At 43.0% G+C, this 23,128-nt stretch overlaps 1 protein-coding gene across 5 annotated transcripts in view; it reads left to right on the forward strand.

The window, feature by feature from the left end:
• rhbdf1a (rhomboid 5 homolog 1a (Drosophila)) overlaps nt 1-23,128 on the forward strand; it is a 474,090-nt gene that overhangs the window by 174,071 nt on the left and 276,891 nt on the right. Inside the window, exon 1 of one of the 5 annotated variants that reach the window (XM_068055693.1) lies at nt 5,857-6,373. The exons of the other annotated variants lie outside the window; for them this stretch is intronic. The gene's annotated coding sequence lies outside the window, so the exon portion shown is untranslated. Of the gene's footprint in view, nt 1-5,856; nt 6,374-23,128 lie in introns of those variants that run through there. 5 annotated transcript variants of the gene reach the window in all.

The raw sequence follows: 23,128 nt of genomic DNA on the forward strand, positions 1-23,128 counted from the left end.
TCTGAGGCAATGTGGACCAGCTGAAAGCAGACAATTCGGCATTCCCTTGGCATCAAATTTTGGAATTTGTGGTTTGTATGGCACAGCTACAATTTCCAATACCCACATCTTCCTTCTGAATTGTGTGTTCATAGTATGTCTGTTTTAACATAGTACACTTCTTGGATGATTGTCTATTAAAGGAGAAATGCAAGTTATGACACTATATCAATCCTATTTATTTCAAAAGTTTTTATTTTTGAAAGCCTGTGTATTTTTACGCAAGTTTTTTTGTGGTACTTCTCAAGGTCACCATCTTTGTCGTGATTCTTGGGCATGAAATAGTGGTATCTTGACCTTGAACTGAAACTCTGAGCATCTCCTGCCAAACACTGAAAGAGCCAAGTTGGGCAATGTACTGCTGCTTTTTATCTTTTGGCCTTGATGAAGCTAGGCAGCTAGTGGTCTGATCAGGAGGCCAGTGATCCTGTGGTAATTGGCAGTGAACACTAGTCTATTTATCAGACACCTTCTGAAAGATATGATATTGAAAATTAAGCAAGGAGAAGGGAAAGGAGATTGACAGCTTGTGAAATAAGCCCGGAAAATTGCAGTGTTGGCTGGAAATGGGTTCATGAGCTACTGAAGCAGCTGAGGGGGGGAAAAAAATGAGGAAAGTACCAAGGTAAAATGAATGAAGTAGTATTAGGATTCAGTTACTGCATTATTAGGCTCTTGTTCAGTTTTAATCTCTGGCCTATGTAAAACATTGCTCCAATTCTGTTTGATTTCTGTAGGGCTAGGTGCCTAATTTTGGTTCCTTGGTCTACAGCTTTGGCTGAGAGAGCATTGCCAGCTTGCATTGAAAAGCATCGAGACATCGCACGTAAGCGTAATCAGACAAAGGTTGACACAATGAAGGAGGCTGTTAGAAGTGAGTGACTAAAAGCTCTGTCAAAGAGGTGGGTCTTATGGAGGGGCTTAAAAGATGAAAGGTAAAGAGAGATGTTTAAGAAGGAAGTTCCGGAACTTATGACCAAGATGCTGAAGTCATGGCCACTAGTGAAGGGAGTGGGGAATGTGCAAGACTCCAGAGTTGGAGAAATGGGGAGCTCCTGGAATTTTGTTGTGTTGGAGGAGGTTACAGAGGTAGGGAGGGGCAATTTGAACATGACTGAAAATTTTTAAAGTCGAGGCTTTGGTATGTACAGGGGTGTTTGGTGAGAGGGACTTAGTTTGGATTAGGAGAGTTTTGGATGAGCTGAAGTTTAATAAGGGTGGAGGATGTGAGGCCAGCAAGAATAGTCAAGTCTGGAGGTGACCAATACTGTCTTGAGAAATAATCTTGCTGGTATCGTTTTCAATGTTTGGAGGTTACAGTGGGTGGAGGCTGAGAGGCTGGCCAGGCAGGAGAGCTTTGCAGTCGAGTCTGATGGTATCAAAGGCATGGAACAGAGCTTCAGCAGCAGAAAGGCTACAGTGGGGTGGTGTTATGGAGGTGGAAGTGGTAGCTAGTAGTTGTGATGTATGGACTATGGGCTTGAATGCTTAGCTCAGTATCTGGTTTAGTCTGAGAAAATGGTTGGGAAAGTGGATGGAATTGATGGTAAGGGTACACATTTTGTGGTGGGGCCAGAAATAATGGCTTTGATCCCCCTATTGTCTATCTGGAGGAAATTGCAACTCGTCTGTCACTGGGCAGTGGAGAAGCAGGCCAACAGCAAGAGGAGGTGGTGGGATAAAAGGCTCAGGAAACTGGGTCAATTGAAACTTTTATGATTGAGATTGATTTTTGTCAGGTGAGGGTATTGAGTGTGGGGAAAAAAAGATGAGTAAATGGAGTTGAAGTACAGATCAGCTGTAATTTAAATGGCTGGAATAGATGAATGGCTGATTCCTGTGGAAGCTATCTGAAGACATGGGGACAATGTCGCAAAGAGCAACATAGAGATGAGGAAGAGCAGGTGGAGCCAAGGATAGATTCTTGGGGGGCACTAAGTTAAATTCCAGAAAGCGTGTGATGGAAAGATAATGCTGGAGCTTATTTACTGAGTTTCACATTTTTTGTGCAGAGTAAAATGATTACAGACACTTAGCTCCTCACTCAAAACTTCTCCGTCTGTCTGCTTACAAGTGCTCAACTAAAACCCTTATGAGCACCCTTTACCGGCATGTAATCAAACCATTGACACACAATTAACACATTCCCTTTTACAGTATAACTTGGATTAAACACGCTTGAACGACATTTCAAAAATTCCATATTATGCACAAAGTATTAACATGCTCAAAGAATATTTCAAATTCAATCAAAATAAATTCCATATTGGGTACAAACTGTTTAAATGTTTAAAAAAAAAAACATTGTGAGACGCCCCCCCTCTAGCACCGCTAACAATTCTTTGTTTCACAAAGAGAAATGTGAGTGCAATCGGATAGCTGATGACTTGCATCTACCCATTTAAGTCTGGAGATTTTCTTTCTCTCCAGCATTCGTTTCAATCCAGCAAGGTCAATACGTAATCTTTTCTCTCTCACTTTTTGTAGGCTGTACATTATCCCACAAAGAATGATTATCCACATAACATTCAATGGCTATCCTAACTTCAGGATGTCCCTTGTTCAGCATTTCACCCAAAATATTTGACAAATAGAACCCCATATCCACTGCCTCCACAAGACCCAGTGTTTCTGCAGCTAAAGTACTTTTAACGACCAGTTTTATTTTCTTAGCCTCTCAAGCTAAAGGACATTTCCCATTTTCACCCATCAGAAATATTATGAAGCCAACTATACTCGAATACCCATCAGCAAGATTAGCATGTGAAGTTTCACTAAAAAATTATCATCATGTTCTTTGGGTCACTTAAGGATGGGACCTTCAGTACACATTTCTCCAGATTTAGTTTTTTCAACATTTTATTTGCCCTTAAAACATTCTCAACTTTTGGATGTTTCATCATTGTGCTGAACTCCAGCACATGAAAACTAGCATCAGGCCTAGTCTGAGAGCCCAACCAATTTAATTGACCCATCAGGCTTCGCAATTGCTCAATCTCTACTTCAGATAGATCATCTTTCGGTGATGACCTAACAATTAATTGGGATGGGAGTAACACTCTCTAAATAGGATTGTTGATTCAAACTTATTCCAGACTTAATCTGCTTAATATCTAAACCAATATAGTTAAAGGCCCCACAAGCCTGACTCCCAATCTTAAATAAAAGCAAAATACTGCGGATGCTGGAAATCTGAAATATTTATTTATTTTATTTATTTAGAGATACAGCACTGAAACAGGCCCTTCGGTCCACCGAGTCTGTGCCGACCAAGAACCACCCATTTATACTAACCCTACAGTAATCCCATATTCCCTACCACCTACCTACACTAGGGGCAATTTACAATGGCCAATTTACCTATCACCTGCAAGTCTTTGGCTGTGGGAGGAAACCGGAGCACCCGGCGAAAACCCATGCGGTCACAGGGAGAACTTGCAAAGCATTAGTACAGATAGGGTGTTAACGGACTGAAGATTGAACTTGGTCTTTCAACACACCATTAACATATTGTTTGTCTTTGCTGCATGACCTTTTGGTCAGCTATGTGGCCTTGTCCAATCTACACTTTCTCCTTTGTTATCTCTTGCCCCACCCCCGCCTCACTTGCTTCCAACCTTTTGACATTTCTAATATTTGCTAGTTCCGAAGAAGGGTCACTGACCCGCAACGTTAACTCTGCTTCTCTTTCCACAGATGCTGCCAGACCTGCTGAGTGGTTCCAGCATTTCTTGTTTTTATTCCCAATCTTAAATTCTGCCCTAATCTTAACATAGTTCTCAAATTCCACAGTACCACCCCATAAGAAATCATCAATGTGCATCATGAAGATGCCAGAAAGTTTCCCTTTATAATACCCATAAAACATTGCAGGATTTGCTTTTAGTTGAACACAACCAATTTTCAATAAAACACCGAGAAATACCACACCCTGGAAGCGTCATTAAGGCCATAGATGCCTGGGGAGTGTTGTTGAGCAGAGAGACCTTGGGGTGCAAGTACATGGTTCCCTGAAAGTGGCAACACAGGTAGACAGGGTGGTGAAGAAGGCATGTGGCATGCTTGCCTTCATCGGCCGAGGCATGGAGTACAACAGTTGGGATGTCATGTTACAGTTGTACATAACGTTGGTTAGGCCGCATTTGGAGTACTGTGTGCAGTTCTGGTCGCCGCACTACAGGAAAGATGTGATTGAGCAGGAGAGGGTGCAGAAAAGATTCATAAGGATATTGCCTGGTTTGGAGGGCTTGAGTTATAAAGAGAGATTGGATAGGATGGGTCTATTTTCCCTGGAGTGAAGGAGGCTGAGAGGGGACATGATGGAGGTATATAAAAATTGAGAGGCATAGATAGGGTAGATAGCCAGAGTCTGTTTCTTATGGTAGGGGTGACTAAAACTAGAGGACATAGATTTAAGGTGAGAGGGAGGAGGTTTAAAGGGGATCAAAGGGGTACATTTTTCACACAAAGAATAGTGGGTATCTGGAATGAGCTGCCTGAGGAGATGGTGGAGGCAGGAACAGTAGCGACATTTAAGAGGCAGCTGGATAGGTACTTGAATGAGCAAGGCATAGAGGGATATGGAATTAATGCAGACAGGTGGGATTAGTATAGATAGGCATTATGGTCGGCATGGACGCAGTGGGCCGAAGGGTCTGTTTCTATGCTGTACGACTCTATGACTCTAATTAGGGCTGTTTCAATGTTGTGGCAGGTTGGAAACTTGATTGGAGAGATTTAAACATGGGCACAGTATTTGTGAGGCAACAATAACTTCAAGGACTGTGGAGAGAAAAGCAAGCTTGGAGACAGTGTGGTAACTTTGCAAGGACGGAGGGGTTGAGGTTTTAGTTTTGAAGGGGACTGTGAAAGCAGTGGAAAGGGAGAGGACAGTGCCTGCGGAGAAGAAAGCATTCACAATGATGCATGCATCAAATCTAATCGCACAGGGTTATTGCAACTCTGGGCTGGAATGTGAGATAACATGGGGATCATTTTTGCCGAATACTTTAGGCTTTATAAAGCTTCGGGTCTGAAGCCACAATGCTGGTTTAGCCCGTGTTTAGCCATCTTGGTAAAGGAATTGAAGCATATGCTAGGAATGGCCACCCAGAGGCTTGTTAAACAGCTGATTGCCTCATAAATGCCCACTAGCGCTTATTCAAGAGGCTGAACAGCATTTTGGCAGCCATGGGTACAGGACATCCCCACTTCTCTGGACCTCCTCCTGTGCCAGATACAAGAACTTGTGCAGCCTCTCACTTGGTCCCTGAACCATCCTGTAATATGTTGCTGGATAACAGCCAGAGCACTCCACAGTTTTAGAGGAAGTCGGTGCGAAGAGCCCCCTATATACTGCTCCATGAAAATTGCAACTAATCAGCACTTGAGTGCTAAACCTGCAGGTTTCTACTTTAGCATGTTTAGGAAAGTTCAATTTAGGAAGACCAGCAATTAAGACCAAAATTGTGTGCTCAATCCAGGCTTTCTAACAGACAAATCTTAGTAGCTCTGTGGCCACTTAGTTCCTGTTTTCACCCTGTGGTCAAAATAACTCCCATGATCTGTTACTGACCTGTTCTCTCTTCATGTTTTCTCAGTCTGGAATTTATCTCCTTTCAAATGTTCCCTGCTTCAATGAGATACAAGGCTAGCTCATGTAACTTACTTCCTGTTCTGAGGGTGGCAGGGTAATCATTCAGAGAAACATTCTCGCGCAATGACTAACACAGATACAATCTGATAGCTCTGACCAGGGGGCCTATCCCATCTGTCAATGTCTACAAGCAAGAACGTGCAGTTCGAAGATTGGTGGAGACTTGAGATTTTTTATCCATTAAGTTCTGCTCTTTTCATTTGATGTTTTCCTGCTGCTTTGAATGACATCCTGTTGGAAAGTAACACAGAACAGGGGATTTGGTTTGAGAACTTTACTGTGAATTGTAAAGTTTCATCATAATGAAACTCCAATCTGATTAACTTGCAGCAGGTTTTTCTGTAGATTTAAGAAGTTAGTGATTCTCTGGCACTGAAACTTGGGTTTTGAATTCAATTTGATTCATGTTTAACATACGTTGATTAACCTTCAAGTGAGACTTTGTTGGGCAAGTTGACTGTGCCCAACAGTGGTTTGGTAGTTGGGCTTACTTGATAGACCGGATTCCTGACTGGATGTTGCGCAACAATAGAGTCAAGTCATCGCATCATCAGTTTGGAATGAGGCCTGAGCAGTAAATCGCAGAGAAATGTGAGCTGAACATGAGTGCCCTGCAGCCAGGTCCCTCAACGCAGACTGGATTCTTAATGCTGTTACAGTTTGTACCACTGTGATAAAGTAAGTAAAATCTGACCCATATTGCTACTGTTTACAGAATCTGTGCAAAAATTACAAATTATTCTGCTACGAATGCTGTCTGTGTTTATTTCTGTTTAAAATGAAAGTAATAACACTTCTAGTTAATGGAACCTTTTTAAATCAGAAATTAACTTTTTTTTGTAAACCTGGTATAATAATAAGCTGATTCTGAAGGTGTCATTACTAATGCGTATGTCTAAAAGATTGCTTCACCTGGTGCTGAGTGATGTGGGTGTGGTGTACTGTGTTGTGGTGCAAGGTCGTACTGCAGATTAACTGAAGAATTGCCATCATTTGCAGGGTTAACGCAATAATATTGTTTGCCTTTTCCTGTTACTTGTGAATTATGCATCCTGCATAGATTTACCTTGGAGCTCCCAGTTTTACCTGCGGTGAATTGAGGCTTTTCAAATCGTCAAATCAGAAGCTAAAAGAAGTTTATCATCTTAGCAACTGCTTCAGTTGCATATCGAAAGAGAATTACCTTTTGCTCAGCAGCAGTAAGTAACCCATTGTGGCATCTCAATAGTGATAGCCATAAAGTCTACACTAAAGTAGAAGGACGAGGTGGCAAGTTATGAGTTTTGCTTTCCCTGAGGGCAAGATTCTGCTGGAATGCAAGCCACTGAATAGAAGCACATATAGTAATGGTAAATTGAGGTCACGCCTGGCGGAAATTCAACATCTAACATCAATACTCCAAGAGTAAATATTTTTGAAAAATATGGAGCTTCACCTTTTGCATAAGTGGCATAAACACATGATCACAAAATGCAGACTAAAGCAGGGTCTTGAATCGAAGAGGGCCATAAGATTGTGAACTTCGATTTGCATTGTTAATATTTTAAATCATGGATACTTGCAGTCTGAGGTGAGAAACTGGCCCCAATAATACAGCAATGCAAACAAAATACTACAGATGCTGGAAACTTGAAAAAAAAACAAAGTGCTGGAAATACTCAGCAGGTCAGGCAGCATCTGTGGAGAGAGAAAGGGAGCTAACTGTTTCAAGTTGATAGAGAGCAATTTGTGGACTTCCCACGGGTCAATAAAAGACATCTCCTTCACATAGGTATTCCTGAGGTGCTCCTTGCCCGATCACTAGAAACAGAATGAGTGCTGTAGTGACTGGATATGCTCTGTACCATTGGGCAAACCAAGCCAGCGGAGATTAGATACTCCCTGCTCCCCAATGAGTTCATATGAAGCATTTTTAAAATTCTTCACTAATGTCGTGGCTGCAGCTGCAGACTGCAGATGTCATGGACCAGGATCTTACAGGCTAAGTTACATATTGTGAACTACTCAAAGGAAGTTTATTTTCTTCTCTATGCATAAGTGTTGAGGACATTTACCCAAACCCAAATAGATCTGCATAGAACTATAATCTCAGCACAAGAATAAACCTTCAGGACAAGAAGGAAACAAGAGGAGATAATGAGGGTATTGAATATGTAAATGCCTGCTGAATTCTTCTTCTTTGGCCTCCTTGTCTCGAGAGACAATGGGTAAGCGCCTAGAGGTGGTCAGTGGTTTATGTAGCAGCACCTGGAGTGGCTAAAAAGGCCAATTCGAGAGTGACAGACTTTTCCACTGGCGCTGCAGATAAAATTGGTTGCCGGGGCTGTTACACAGTTGGCTCTCTCCTTGCACTTCTGTCTTTTTTCCTGCCAACTGCTCAGTCTCTTCGACTCACCACTCTTTAGCCCTGCTTTTATGGCTATCCGCCAGCTCTGGCGATCACTGGCAACTGACTCCCACGACTTGTGGTCAATATCACAGGACGTCATGTCACGTTTGCAGACGTCTTTAAAGCGGAGACATGGACGGTCGGTGGGTCTGATACCAGTGGCGAGCTCGCTGTACAATGCGCCCTTGGGGATCCTGCCATCTTCCATGTGGCTCACATGGCCAAGCCATCTCAAGCGCCGCTGGCTCAGTAGGGTGTATACGCTGGGGATGTTGTCTGCCTCGAGGACTTCTGCGTTGGAGATATGGCCCTGCCATCTGATGCCAAGGATTGTCCGGAGGCAGCGAAGATGGAATGAGTTGAGACATCGCTCTTGGCTGACATACGTTGTCCAGGCCTCGCTGCTGTAGAGCAAGGTACTGAGGACACAGGCTTGATACACTCGGACTTTTGTGTTCCATGTCAGTGCGCCATTTTCCCACACTCTCTTGGCCAATCTGGACATAGCAGCGGACGCCTTTCCCGTGTGCTTATTGATTTCTGCATCAAGAGACAGGTTACTGGTGATAGTTGAACCTAGGTAGGTGAACTCTTGAACACTTCCAGAGCGTGGTGGCTGACGTTGATGGATGGAGCATTTCTGATGCCCTGTGCCATGATGTTCGTTTTCTTGAGGCTGATGGTTAGGCCAAATTCGTTGCAGGCAGCTGCAATCCTGTCGGAGTCTCTGCAGACACTCTTCTGTGTGGGATGTTAATGCAGCATAGTCAGCAAAGAGGAGTTCCCTGATGAGGACCTTCCGTACTTTGGTCTTCGCTCTAAGACGGGCAAGGTTGAACCACCTGCCATCTGATCTTGTGTAGAGGAAAATTCCTTCTTCTGAAGACTTGAACGCACGTGAGAGCAGCAGGGAGAAGAAGATCCCAAACAGTGTAGGTGCGAGAACACAGCCCTGTTTCACGCCACTCAGGATAGGAAAGGGGTCTGATGCTGAATTGTGCCTTTCATATGGTCATGGAATGAGGTGATAATACTTGGTAGTGGGGGAGGGGTGGGTGGAGCTTGGTTGGGGGGTGGGGGTAGATCGTGGTTGCAGATGTTTCATGGTTCAGAGATCATGGGGAGGGTGGAGAGTGTGAAGGAAGACTGGAGGGAGTTTATGATCATGGAGCTGGAAGCCAGTAAGTTTGTTGAACTCGGGGAAACATCCTTCCTCCTGGCCCATAAGCAGTGCTCTAAATACACTTACCTTTTACTTGCTGGATTTCCTGAAGCCTGGGAAACCCTGCCAAAATGAATTAAAAATAAAACGCCTGTAAAACTGGAGGCACTCATCCTCCTTAAAGCTTTCACCAACTGACACCATCCCCCACCCCTAGATTGACCGCCGGCATCTGTGTCCTACCTCCATTAGAACTGGAAGAGGACGGGTCCAAGGCAGGTTGTGGCCGGGTTTCAAATTATTTGTTTCAACTTCCCACCCGACATAAACCATTTTTGGGGATTAAAATTTCCCCTAATGTTTCCATCTTTATTCAGAGCGTTGAGAAAATGTGAACCTTACAACCTAATGGAACAGGTGAGACTGATAGAATTTACGGGGAATCAGGATAGTAGATGAAGGAGAAAGGAGAAAAGGATTCACTGGGGTTAGATAACATATATAACATTATTAGCACCACTACTAAATTCCCACCCTTCAGCTCAGCAGTGACAATGGGGCCTAATTAATTTATTTTTATTTATTTAGAGATACAGCACTGAAACAGGCCCTTTGGCCCACCGAGTCTGTGCCGACCATCAATCACCCATTTATACTAATCCTACATTAATCCCATATTCCCTACCACATCCCCACCTTCCCTCAATTCCCCTACCTATACTAGTGACAATTTATAATGGCCAATTTACCTATCAACCTGCAAGTCTTTGGCTGTGGGAAGAAACCAGAGTACCCAGCGAAAACCCACGCAGTCACAGGGAGAACTTGCAAACTCCACACAGGCAGTACCCAGAATCGAACCCGGGTCCCTGGAGCTGTGAGGCTGCGGTGCTAACCACTGCGCCACCCCACTGCACTGTTTTCAGTTCTGAACTAGCCTGGTTATCTGCTTCCCTTTCGGTGATCAATCACTCATGACATTGTCAGTCCAGCAATTCTATGGTGCTCCTGAGCTTCTTTGGGCCATGAAAGCTGCCTTAACTGCTTTTATTCTTGAAGCATGCCCAAACCATCTCAGTCATCTTTCTTGGATCTGCTGGACAAGCATTGTTCCTTGTCCAAGGCTTGTTTAATATCATTCTTGATGCATTGCATCCTGCATACTCCCACGTTTCTTTCAATCAACTCACTTCTGCTATGAGTACTTTTGCTCATCAACCTTTTTGAGGTTCCAACAATGAGGTCCGTATAATATGGGGATAACCATCTCTTAAAGTTCACCTTCAATTTTACCAACAAATTGTATTTGTGTAGTGCCTTTAACATAATAAAACATTACTTAAAATACCTTTAGATGTCCATGTCATGCTTAATCTTCAAACAGCAATAGAAACCAGTCTAATTCTACTTTTGATGTCTTCTTTACAATTCACATTCGCTGATACTAACCCACCAAGATAGATAAAACCTTTCCATCTGTCGAACAGCATCCCCTCCCAACTGCATTATGTACGTCTTCCTGATCACAACCTACTTTTAATGACTTAAGTCAAGTCCACAAAAATGCAAACAAAGCACTGGGTTCCTTTTTAGAGGAATAGAATTGAAAAGCAGAGAAGTTGTGTTCTCTTGTGTCAAAGCTTAGTTAAACCACACTTGGAGGACTGGGTGCAATTCTGGGCTGCGAATTTCAATTGGACCTGAAATTGAGTGCGAAGATCCTGATGCACAACTAGCCTGTTCCCATTGCTTTTGATGCAGGTACCATGTAAGCTTTATGCTGTCTGCTCATTTAAATGATCATAGCATGCATCCAGTGCTAAGTATGCTGCTGAGTGACTGCACGCCTGAGTGAAGGGCATAAAATCATGAGAGGCTGTTTGGAGTTCAAGCTAACCTGCACTACGTAAAGCTAGCCTTCACCTCTTAAAAGGGAGGTGTATTTTGACTGGAGCAGGTGCTGGAAGTCATTGTAAAAGTAAATTTGACCTGGGAAAGACATAGAATAACCCTGTGATTTTCCAATGCTGCACTGGAGGCTTTGGTCGCAGAGCTGCAGAGGAAAAGAGATGTCATTTATCTGCATGGAGCCATGCAGATAAATGCTGTGTAGACAAAGGAACCAGATATCTATCGTGGTTAATGTTAGGAGTCTAGTCCCTAGGACCTGGATGCAGTGCTGCAAGAAATTGTGACCTCACAGAAGGTTCTTGATCAGCTCATCCGACTGTGGTACCAGTGAATGCCATCCAAATTCCCCATTTACTAACAGCTGCATACCTTTCTTCCTTTGTCACTGACCATCACAACGTTCTCTTGGCTATGTTGCTAAAATAAAGGCCATCACAAAACAAACATTCGAAACAAAATTGATCCAAATTGGCATATTGCATACAAAAGTCAACTAATCATCCTTGTGCATTCCCTTAGTGACTGTTTTAGTTTTTAGTTTTAGAGATACAGCACTGAAACAGGCCCTTCGGCCCACCGAGTCTGTGCCAACCATCAACCACCCATTTATACTAATCCTACACTAATTCCATATTCCTGCCACATCCCCACCTGTCCCTATATTTCCCTACCACCTACCTAGACTAGGGGCAATTGCTAATGGCCAATTTACCTATCAACCTGCAAGTCCTTAGCATGTGGGAGGAAACCGGAGCACCCAGAGGAAACCCATGCAGACACGGAGAACTTGCAAACTCCACACAGGCAGTACCCAGAATTGAACCCGGGTCGCTGGAGCTGTGAGGCTGCGGTGCTAACCACTGCGCCACTGTGCCGCCCAAAAGACTTGCAGGTTGATAGGTAAATTGGCCATTATAAATTGGCCCTAGTATAGGTAGGTGGTAGGGAAATATAGGGACAGGTGGGGATGTGGTAGGAATATGGAATTAGTGTAGGATTAGTATAAATGGGTGGTTGATGGTTGGCACAGACTCGGTGGGCCGAAGAGCCTGTTTCAGTGCTGTATTTCTAAACTAAACTAAACTGTCTTCCATATATTTTGCCTGTTCTGGTGCTGTGCAGTGCTACCCCAGTGGCTGCAGCATGACTGATGGAAAGCTGCTGACTTTCAGTGGAGGACACTGCAGATGGCCTTGAAGGCTGACCTTGAGCAACACTGGGCCTAGAAGGCCCATCTGTGGACTGTACCATCTCAGGATGAGAGACAGCAGTCTGGGCTGGCTAGTTGACTGAGGGGGGTGGGGGTGGGGGGAGGGAATGACAAATGCTGTCATCCTGACAGAAGATGATCGGTTCATGCTCTGTGGAACCACTGCCCCTCCCTGGAATAGTATCCCCAAAATCTGTTAGAGGATAGATGCTAGACTGCTGTGACACTCTGCAAGCTCCTTTGCACATTGTAATCCATAACCATAATGGAAACAGTCTGAGCTGCCCCTGTAGTACTCAGACATTGGGTGGCTGCTGCTTGTGCTCAATGGACGCTGCAACATTGGCCATCAGACGCTGCATCATTATTGGATCCACAAGTGTTCTCACGGAGTTGGCTACCACTTCCACATTTAGTTTAGTTTAGTTTAGAGATACAGCACTGAAACAGGCCCTTCGGCCCACCGAGTCTGTGCCAACCATCAACCACCCATTTATACTAATCCTACACTAATTCCATATTCCTACCACATCCCCACCTGTCCCTATATTTCCCTACCACCTACCTATACTAGGGGCAATTTATCATGGCCAATTTACCTATCAACCTGCAAGTCTTTGGCATGTGGGAGGAAACCGTAGCACCCGGAGGAAACCCACGCAGACACAGGGAGAACTTGCAAACTCCACACAGGCAGTACCCAGATTTGAACCCGGGTCACTGGAGCTGTGAGGCTGCGGTGCTAACCACTGCGCCACTGTGCTGGAAAGGTTGGACTCCAAGCTCGGCGCCAAGCCCTGTGCCAAATTGGTGCTGGACTCCTCCGTGCACTTTGATTTTGAGGGAGGGCTTTCCAATGCACCAAAATTATATTTTGCGTATCCATCTCCAACTCCATGATCCACTGTTGTCTGCTCCTTCAAAGTGCTCATCTGAGGCCTCTGCAACAGTGTGCAACCTTGTCCTCTGGGACTTGGCACCTGCAATATCCTTGACCCTTTCCCAGGTTGCAGCCCATATATATCTGGTTTCTCACTTAATAAAAGCAGGACACTTATGAAAGGGAAACCTTATTTAGAAACTTGTTGGAGTTTTTTTGAAGCTGTAGCTAGCAGAATAGATTAAGGGAAATTTGGTGGATGTGGTATATTTAGATTTTCAGAAAACTTTTGATAAAGTCCCACACCAGATTAGTGAACAAAATTAGAGCACATGGGATTGGTGGGAATATACTGGCATGGATTGAGAACTGGTTAATAGACAGAAAACAGAAGTGGGTCATTTTCAGGTTGTCAGGCTGTGACTAGTGGGGTACTGCAAGGATCAGTGTTTGGACCACAGCCATTCACAATCTATATCAATGATTTGGATGTGGGGATTAAATGTAATATTTCCAAATTTGCAGATTACACAAAACTAGGTGGAAATGAGTTGCGAGGAGGATGCAAAGCCGCTTCAAAGGGGTTTGCAGAGGCTAAGCGAGTGGGCAAAAATTTGGCAGATGGAATATAATGTGGAGAAATGTAAGGTTATCTACTTTGGTAGGGATAATCGAATTACGGAGTGTTTCTTAAATGGTGAGAGGCTGGGAAGTGTCGAACTTCAAAGAGTGTCCTTGTTCATGAGTCACTGAAAGCTAACATGCAGGTACTGCAAGCAACTAAGAAGACAAATGATATGTTGGCCTTTTATTACAAGAGGATTTGAATATAAGAGTAACAATGTCTTACTGCAATTATATACAGCCTTGATGACACCGCACCTGGAGTATTGTGTGCAGTTTTTGTCTCCTTACTAGGGAAAGTTATACTTGCTATGGAGGGAGTGCAACAAATGTTCACCAAATGAATTCTTAGGATGGAGGGATTGTCCTATGAGGAAGGATTAAATAGACTGGGCCTTTATTCTCTGCAGTTTAGAAGGAGAGGTGATCTCATTCAAACATACAGAATTCTTACTGGGCTCGACAGGGTAGATGCAGAAAGGATGTTTCCCCTGGCTAGGGAGTCTAGACCAGGGGACACAGTCTCAGAATAAGGGGTAGGCCATTTAAGACTGAGATGAGGAGGAATTTCTTCACTCAGAGGGTGGTGAATCTTTGGAATTCTCTGTCCCAGAGGGCTGTGAAGGCTCAGTCGTTGAGTATGTACAAAACAGAGAGCGATAGATTTCTACATATTAAAAGCATCAAGGGATGCGGGAAAATGGTGTTGAAGTAGATCATCCATGATCTCATTGAATGGCGGAGCGGGCTCAAAGGGCTGAATGGCCTACTCCTGCTTCTGTTTCTTATGTGCTGATTCCGTCTCTATGCCACCCTCTAAATTACACACAGTATCAGTATCTGAGCTGGTGGCTGCAAGCGTCAAATCATCAGTCTTGTTGCTGTTTCTCCACTTGGCTGTACTTGCACTTTGGTATCTGAAAGGACAAGGGTAAGGTTGTGTTGTTTGGATGGGGGAAGGTAAGAGATGCGTGTTACCCCATCTGCAGCGTGTAAATCAGAAGTGATAGTGGGAAGATGGGGTGATGAAATGTGGGGAGAAGAATTAGGTATGAGCATATCGTTATCTTTGGTTACAGCCCCTAATAATGGCCAGCATGGTTTTTTCCATGGGCATTAGGATGTGCCAATGCACCTGTCCACCTCCGGTTACCTCCTGCTGTCTCCAGTTGTGTGCCACTTTTTCCTGCAAGAGGGAGGGAAGTGTGTCAGAGTGTCATGAAATCTGTTTGGGTGATGTGGCTATCATGGTTGAATAGCTGGTAGTGTGTGCAAGCTGAGAGATGTTTGTGTGAAGCTTGCAGCAGTGTGAATTGTGAGGGTACGGTCAAGCATATAAATGGTATATAAATCCGGTATGAATCTTGATTGATAGAGATCGTTGACAAACGGGGCTTCCACTCCTCTTCCAGTGAAATAACAACAGCAGAGCGGGAGCAGCTCCAAGGAATTTCCTGGCCAGAAACACAAAATGGCTGCATATCTCAATGACCTCAGACCAGCAGACATTCCGAGTTTCTTGGAATGCTTTAGTGGTGAATGGAAACTTTTTGTAAGTTGACTGTTCACGTGCCATGCTGGGTGCCATATTATGGCACCCTAAATAGCAAGGTATATCATCGTCTAAGATTGTGTCATAAGAGCAATGCAGACAAATGTCTTGTCTGTTAATCAAGCTAATCTCTCTGTGGTAACTGGAACTTAATGTCTTGCATCTGGTCTGCAACAACACATGAGGAAACCTTGATGTCACGAATCACTACCCTGATGCCATTTATTTTATCTTCATCTGCCATAATGTAGTGTGTGTATTTTCTGTGCAATAGCAGTTCACAGTAAAACAGTTAGCCCATGTGTACTGTTTCTAGGAAAAAGATGGTACAAAAAAATCAACTCCGCAAAAAAGTACATTCTTGTCAGTGCAAAAGGTGAGGCTGAAGCATTTGCATCCATCTTCAGCCAGAAGTGCTGAGAGGATGATGCATCTCTGCTTCCTCCTGAGGTCCCCAGCATCTCCAATACCAGTCTTCAGCCAATTCAATTCACTCCACATGATATCAATAAATGGCTGAAGGCACTGGATACTGCAAAAGCTATGGCCCTGAGACCATCAGGCTATAATACCAAAGACATGTCCTCGAGAACTCGTCAAGCTGTTCCAGTACAGCCAAAACACTGTAATTTACCTGACAATGTGGAAAATTGCCCAGCTATATCCTGTCCACAAATAGCAGGACAAATCCAATCCAGCCAATTATCACCCCAATGCGGCCTTTTTAAAAAAAAAAAGTCAGAAAACCCTGAATCTGTCCGAATTTGGGAAATCGCTGATACCTCTGTCATGCAGAACCTGCCAGCTGTGAAAACGCGATGCTTTTAAAAAGCTGGTCTGGAAGAAGACAATGGGAAATTTCTCATCTCTGAAATGCATCTGCAGACCTCTGGTTCTTTTTGCCAAGTTTAGTATGGGACAACAAATTGCACTACAATCAGTGCATGTAGAATTCTGTCGGATTTCTGACAGGATGTATAACACATTGCACTAAATCACTTGTATTCGTAACTCATCTGTACATTGTAATTCCAAATTTACTTTGCTGTATCGTGGTTCTGTGGAATGTAACTCCTTTATTCAAAAAGGGAGGTATGGCAGGAAGCTACAGGCCAGTTAGCTTAACATCTGTCTTGGGGAAGATGTTAGAAGCTATTATTAAAAACATTATAGCAGGGCACTTAGAAAAATTCAAGGTAATCAGACAGAGTCAACATGGTTTTGTGAAAGGGAAATCATGTTTAACCAATTTATTGGAGTTCTTTTGAAGAAGTAACATGTGCTGTGGATAAAGGGGATAAAGGATGTACTATAAGATTTCCAGAAGGCGCCACATCAAAGGTTATTGTGGAAAATAATATCTCATAGTGTAAGGGGTAACACATTGGCATGGATAGAAGATTGGCTAGCTAACAGGCAACAGAGTAGGCATAAATGGGTCATTTTCTGGTTGGCAAGATGTAACGAGTGGTGTATACGGATTAGCCCTGGGGCCTCAGCTTTTTACAATTTATATAAATGACTTGGATAAAGGGAAGGTTGCTAAATTTGCTGATGACAGGTAGCTAGGAAAATAACTTGTGAAGAGGACATAAGGAGGCTACAAAGAGATACAGATGGGTTAAGTGAGTGGGCAAAGATCTGGCAAATGGAGTATAATGTGGGAAAATGCAAAATTGTCCACTTTGGCAGGAAGAATGAAAAAGAAGCATATTATCTAAATGGTGAGAGATTGCAGAGCTGAGATGCAGAGGGATCTGGGTGTCCTAGTGCATGAATCACAAAAGGTTAGTATGCAAGTTCAACACGTAGTTAGGAAAGCTAATAGAATGTTATCGTTTATTGCGAGGGGAATTGAATACACAAGTAGGGAGCAAAAACAAGAAATGCTGGATTCACTCAGCAGGTCTGGCAGCATCTGTGGAAAGAGAAACAGAGTTAACGTTTCGGGTCAGTGACCCTTCTTCGGAACACAAGTAGGGAGCTTGTGTTTCGGTTATACAGGGCTTTGGTGAGACCACATCTGAAGTACTGTGTACAGTATTGGTCTCCTTATTTAAGAAAGGATGTAAGTGCATTGGAAGCAGTTCAGAGAAAGTTTGCTAGACTAATACCTGGAATGAGTAGATTGTCTTATGAGGAAAGGTTGGACAGGCTAGGCTGGTATCCGCTGGAATTTAGAAGAGTAAGAGTCGACTTGTTCGAAGCATTTAGGATCCTGAGGGGTCTTAACAGGGTGAATGTGGAAAGGATGTTTCCCCTTGTGGGAGAATCTTGAACTAGGGGTCACTGTTTTAAAAATAAGGGGTCGCCCATTTAAAACTCAGATGATGGGAATTTTTTTCTCAGAGGGTTGAGAGTTTTTGGAACTCTCTTCCTCAAAAGGCAGTGGAAGCAGAGTCTTTAAATATTTTTAAGGCAGAGGTAGATAGATTCTTGATGAGCAAGGGGGTGAAAGGTTATTGGGGATAGGCGGGAATGTGGAGCCGAGGTTACAATCAGATCAGCCATGATCTTATTGAATGAATGAGCAGGCTCGAGGGCCAATGGCCTACTCCTGCTCCAAATTCGTATGTTTGTATGAATTATCATGTCCTCGCTGCTGGTCAATTAATAAGAATTTGGACATATGAGTGAAAGCTGCCACTATAAACGCTAGCTGTTTTGCAAATAGAGCTCAGTGTTGGTGATGGAAATGGAATCCTACGCAGCATGTGAAATCTGTATCATTACTTAGTCTTTTTTTTTCTAACCAGTATAATTTCTTTGAACAAAAAATGTGAAAGGGTAATGGTGCTGTAGAAACATGCTAATCATAGAGTTATGTAGTGCAGAAACGGGCCCTTTGGCCCATCGTGTCTGTGCCGGCCATCAAGCACCTATCTATTCTAATCTCATTTTCCAGCACTTGCCAAAAGTGGGATCTTGATGTTTGCAAATTAGAGGCCATATTTCCCTGCATAACAGCATCTATACTTTAATGTAATTAATTTGTTATAAAGTATTTTGAGTTGTCCTAAGGAAATGTTATATAAATGCAAGTTATTTCTTTCTTAGGACTTTGGTTTTCCTGTAGCATCAGCTTCTTGTGGAAAATCTGATGGTTTGAGGGATTTTCACAGAGTCTAATTGTTGTGGATAGTTTTGTTTTTCTTCCTGTGATGATGCATTGAGGGATCAGTTAAGAGTTACATGACTCACTCACATACATTGCAAATTCCCTTTATTGTAACAGGAGAGTGGGCTGAGTGATACTGGATTTCTTCCAAGAACAGTCTACTGACTTTTTTAATTCATTCACAGAATGTGGGCATCATTGGACGTCATTTATTGCTTCTGATTTGATCAGTGGTTAGGGACAGGAGGATGTGACTACGTGTGAGGCAGATATGGGGATTGAGAAGGCAGAAGTGGAGGAGCCTAAGCCCTTGCAATTGTCCAACAGGATTGAGGTTCTTTCAGCTTGTATGGATGAGAGCGAGAGCTGCAGGGTAGATGAGCAAAATAACCATGGCACCATGGTACAGGAAGCCAGTCAAGTGGGGAAGTGAATAGGAATGTAATGATAGGGGACAGTATAGTCAGGGGGATAGACACCGTTCTTGACAGCCAAGAGCAAGAGTCCAGAGGCTGTGTTGCTTGCCCGGTACCAGGGTTCAGGACATCTGCTCAGGGCTGGGGGTGGGGGGGGGTGGTGGGGTGTAGAAATCCAGTTGTCGTGGGCCACATGGGTACAAAGGACATAGATAGGACTAGGAGAGAGGTTCTGCATAGTGAGTATGAGCAGCCAGGGGCTAAATTAAAAAGAAGAACCTCAAAGGTAATAATCCCTGGATTGTTAACTGACCCACGAGCAAATTGAAGGAAGGTAAATAAGATTAGAGCGTTAAATGCATGGCTCAAAGATTGGTGTGGGAGAAATGGGTTTCGATTCATGGGGCGCTGGCACCAGTACAGGGGAAAGCGGGAGCTGTTCTGTTGGGACGGTCTTCACCTGAACCATGCTGGGACCAGTGTTCTGGCAAGTTGTATAACTAGGGCAGTAGAGGGGAAGGGATCAAGTAAGAGAAGATGTGATAAATTAAAGAGAGAACAAGGCAAGAGCAAAGTAGTAATAAGGGAAATAATCAGCATGGCGGGAAGGGACAATGTACAAAATTAAGAGTGTGCAAGCAACTTGAGCTAGAGGTTGCGTAAGTAGTAAAAAGAACTAAAGGTTATGTATTTGCACTTAGCATTCATAACAAAACAAGAGAATTGATAGTTCAAATAGAAATACATATGTATGATCTGATGGCCATTACGGAGACATGACTGTAAGATGACAAAGCCTGAGAACTGAAAATTCAAGGGTATATGACATTTCAGAAGGACAGGAAACTAGGAGAAGGTGGAGGGGTAGTTCTGTTCATTAAGGATGACAGTACAATAGAGAGAGGTGACCTTAGTTCTAAAAAATCAAGATGTAGAATCAGTTTGAGTAGAGATAAGAAACAGTAAAGGTAGGAAGTCACTTGTGGGAGTAGTTTATAGGCCCCCTAATGGAAATAATGGGGGCTTGTGAGAAAGGTACAACGATAATCATGGGTGATGTTAATCTACAGAGAGATTGGACGAATCAGATTGGCAAAGGTGGCCTGGAAGATGAGTTCATGGAGTGTTTTTGGGACAGTTTCTTACAGCAGCACATTCTAGAACCAACCAGAGAGCAGGCTACTCTAGATCTGATAATGTATAACAATACAGGATTAATTAATGACTTCAAAGTAAAGGCGCCCCTAGGTAGCAGTGATCACAACATGATTGAATTATGCATTCATCTTGAGGGTGAAAAGATTGGATCTAAGACTCGTGTTTTAAACTTAAAGGTAATTGAGGGTTTGAGGACAGAACTGACTAAGGTAAACTGGGCAATTAGTTTAAGGGATAGGTCATTAGAGATGCAGTGGCAGACACTTATGAAATATCTGCTCAATGCTCAGCAAAGATGCATTCCAGTGGGAAAGAAAGACTCTGGGGGCAGGATACACCATCTGTGGCTAACTAAGGAAATTAAAGGTAGTAGCAAATTGAAAGAAAAAGTATACAATTCAGCGAAGAATAGTGGCAGGTCAGAAGATTGGACAAAATATAAAAAACAGCAAAGAGTGACCAATAGAATAATGAGAGAAATTAGAGTATGAGAGAAAGCTAACTAGAAATATAAAAATGGATAGTAAGTGTTTCTACAGGCATTTAAAAAGTGACGTAAAATGAGTGTTGATCCTCTAGAGAGAGAGTCTGGGGAATGAATAATGGAAAATTAAGGAAATGGTGGAGGCATTGAACTGATTGTTTGCATCTGCTTTCACTGTAGAGGATACAAATAACATCCCCAGAAATAATGATCAATCAAGAGTTGAAAGGGAGGGAGGAACTTAAAACAATTATCACCAGGGAAAAGGTACTGAAAAATTATTGGAACTAAAAGTAGACAAGTCCCCAGGTCATGATGGACTTCATCCTAGGGTCTTAAAAGAAGTGGCTTCAGAGGTAGGAATTCTCCAAAATTCCCTAGATTCTGAAAAGGTCCCATCAGATTGGAAGATAGCAATTGTAACTCTGCAATTCAAGAAAGGAGGAAGCCAGAAAGCAGGAAGCTACCGGCCAGTTAGTTTAACATCTGTCATAGGGAAAATGCTGGAATCTATTATTAAGGAGGTTATAGCAGGACATTTAGAAAATCTCAGTGCAATCAGGCAGAGTCAACGTGGTTTTGAGAAAAGGAAACTGTGCTTTAACTCATTTATTAGAGTTCTTTGAGGAAGTAACAAGCAACGTGGAAAAAGGGGCACCTGTGGATGTGGTGTACTTGGATTTCTAGAAGGCATTTGACAAGGTGCCACATCAAGGGTTACTAAACAAAATAAGAGCCCCTGGTATAGGGGGTAACATATTAGCATGGATAGAAGATTGGTTAGCTAACAGGAAACAAAGAGTAAGCATAAATGGGTCATTTTCTGGTTGGCAAGCTGTAACTAGCGGAGTGTCACAGGGATCAGTACTGGGGCCTCAACTATTTACAATCTATATCAATGGCTTGGATGAAGAGACAGAATGTATAGTTGCTAAATTTGCTGATGACAAAGATAGGTAGGAGAGTGAGTTGTGAAGAGGACATAAGGAGGCTACAAAGGGATATAGATAGGTTATGTGAGTGGGCAAAGATTTGGCCGATGGAGTATAATGTGGGAAAATGTGAAATTTTCCATTTTGGCAGAAAGAATAAAAAAAGAAGCATATTATCTCAATGGTGAGAGATTGCTGAGATCAGATGCAGAGGGATCTGGGTATCCCAGTGCATGAATCACAAAAGGTTAGTATGCAGGTACAGCAAATGATTAAGAAGGCAAATGCGAATATTGTCATTTATTGCAAAGGGAATTGAATATAAAAGTAAAGATGATTTGCTGTAGTTGTATCTGGCATTGGTGAGACCACATCTAGAGTATTGGGTACAGTTTTGGTCTCCTTATGGAAGAAAGGATATAATTACAATGGAAACAGTTCAGAGAAGGTTCATTCGACTGGTACATGGGATGAGAGGGTTATCTTATGAGGAAATGTTGGACAGATTGGGTCTGTATTCATTGGAGTTTAAAAGGATAAGACGTGATCTTATTGAAACATATATGATCCTGAGGAGACTTGACAGGGTGGATGTTGAAAGGATGTTTCCCTTTGTGGGAGAGAATAAACTAGCAGGCACAGTTTAAAATAAGGGGTCTCCCATTTAAGGCAGAGATGAGGAGAAATTTTTTCTGAGGGTCGCGAGTCTGTGGTACTCTTTCCCCGGAGAGTGGCGGGGTCATTGAATATTTTAAAGGCAGAGATAGACAGAGTCTTGACAAACAAGGAAGTCAAAGGGTATCGGGGGTAGGCAGGAAAGGGGAGTTGTGTCCACAAACAGATCAGCCATGATTTTATAGAGCAGATTCGAGGAACCGAATAGCCTGTTCCTAATCCTGCTCCTAGTTCATATGTTTGTATTGTCATGCAGGCCCCCACCAGCCAAGAATGAGGAATATTAATTTTGCCACATGGGCATTAAATTTCAAATTGTTGCTGGAAAGAACAGAGGGCCTATTACAAGGAATTGCCAGGCTCCTAGCCAGAAAGACATTTTTGCATACTAGTAGACAGTGTTGGAACAAGGGAACCAATACCCCAAATTTCTGTTAGGACCAGGTGGGAAAGAGGTCTAGGGTTCCCTTTTAGCCTTCACCTGGTCTTACTGTAACAGGGTTTTATTTTTTTGAACACACTGTTTTGAGCTCCCCCTTGGTGAATCCTTGTTCACCACTTTCCAATTATAAGGCAAAGAAATGAGCGCAGACAGGCTTTCTTGTGTTGAAAGAAGAAAGGTGAAATTCTGTTAAAACAAACTCTAATTCGATTGACGCCCACGGATACATTACGCGCCCACGCTAGGATGCACATGCAACACACACATGCAAATAGAGACAGAAAAGAGCAGAAGAAAAATAAAGTGGAGCGGTTTGACCATAAGATCACAAGAAATAGGAGCAGGAGTAGGCCATTCAGCCCCGCCTTTCCATAAGATCATGGCTGATCTGCCCCAGACCTTAACTCCTCTTTCGTGCCAGCTCCTCATAGCCCTCAACTCCCCGATATTTCAGAAATCTCTTTAAATACTTTCAGTGAT

This window comes from Heterodontus francisci, chromosome 24 (genome assembly GCF_036365525.1).
Source record: "Heterodontus francisci isolate sHetFra1 chromosome 24, sHetFra1.hap1, whole genome shotgun sequence".
NCBI lineage: Eukaryota > Metazoa > Chordata > Chondrichthyes > Heterodontiformes > Heterodontidae > Heterodontus > Heterodontus francisci.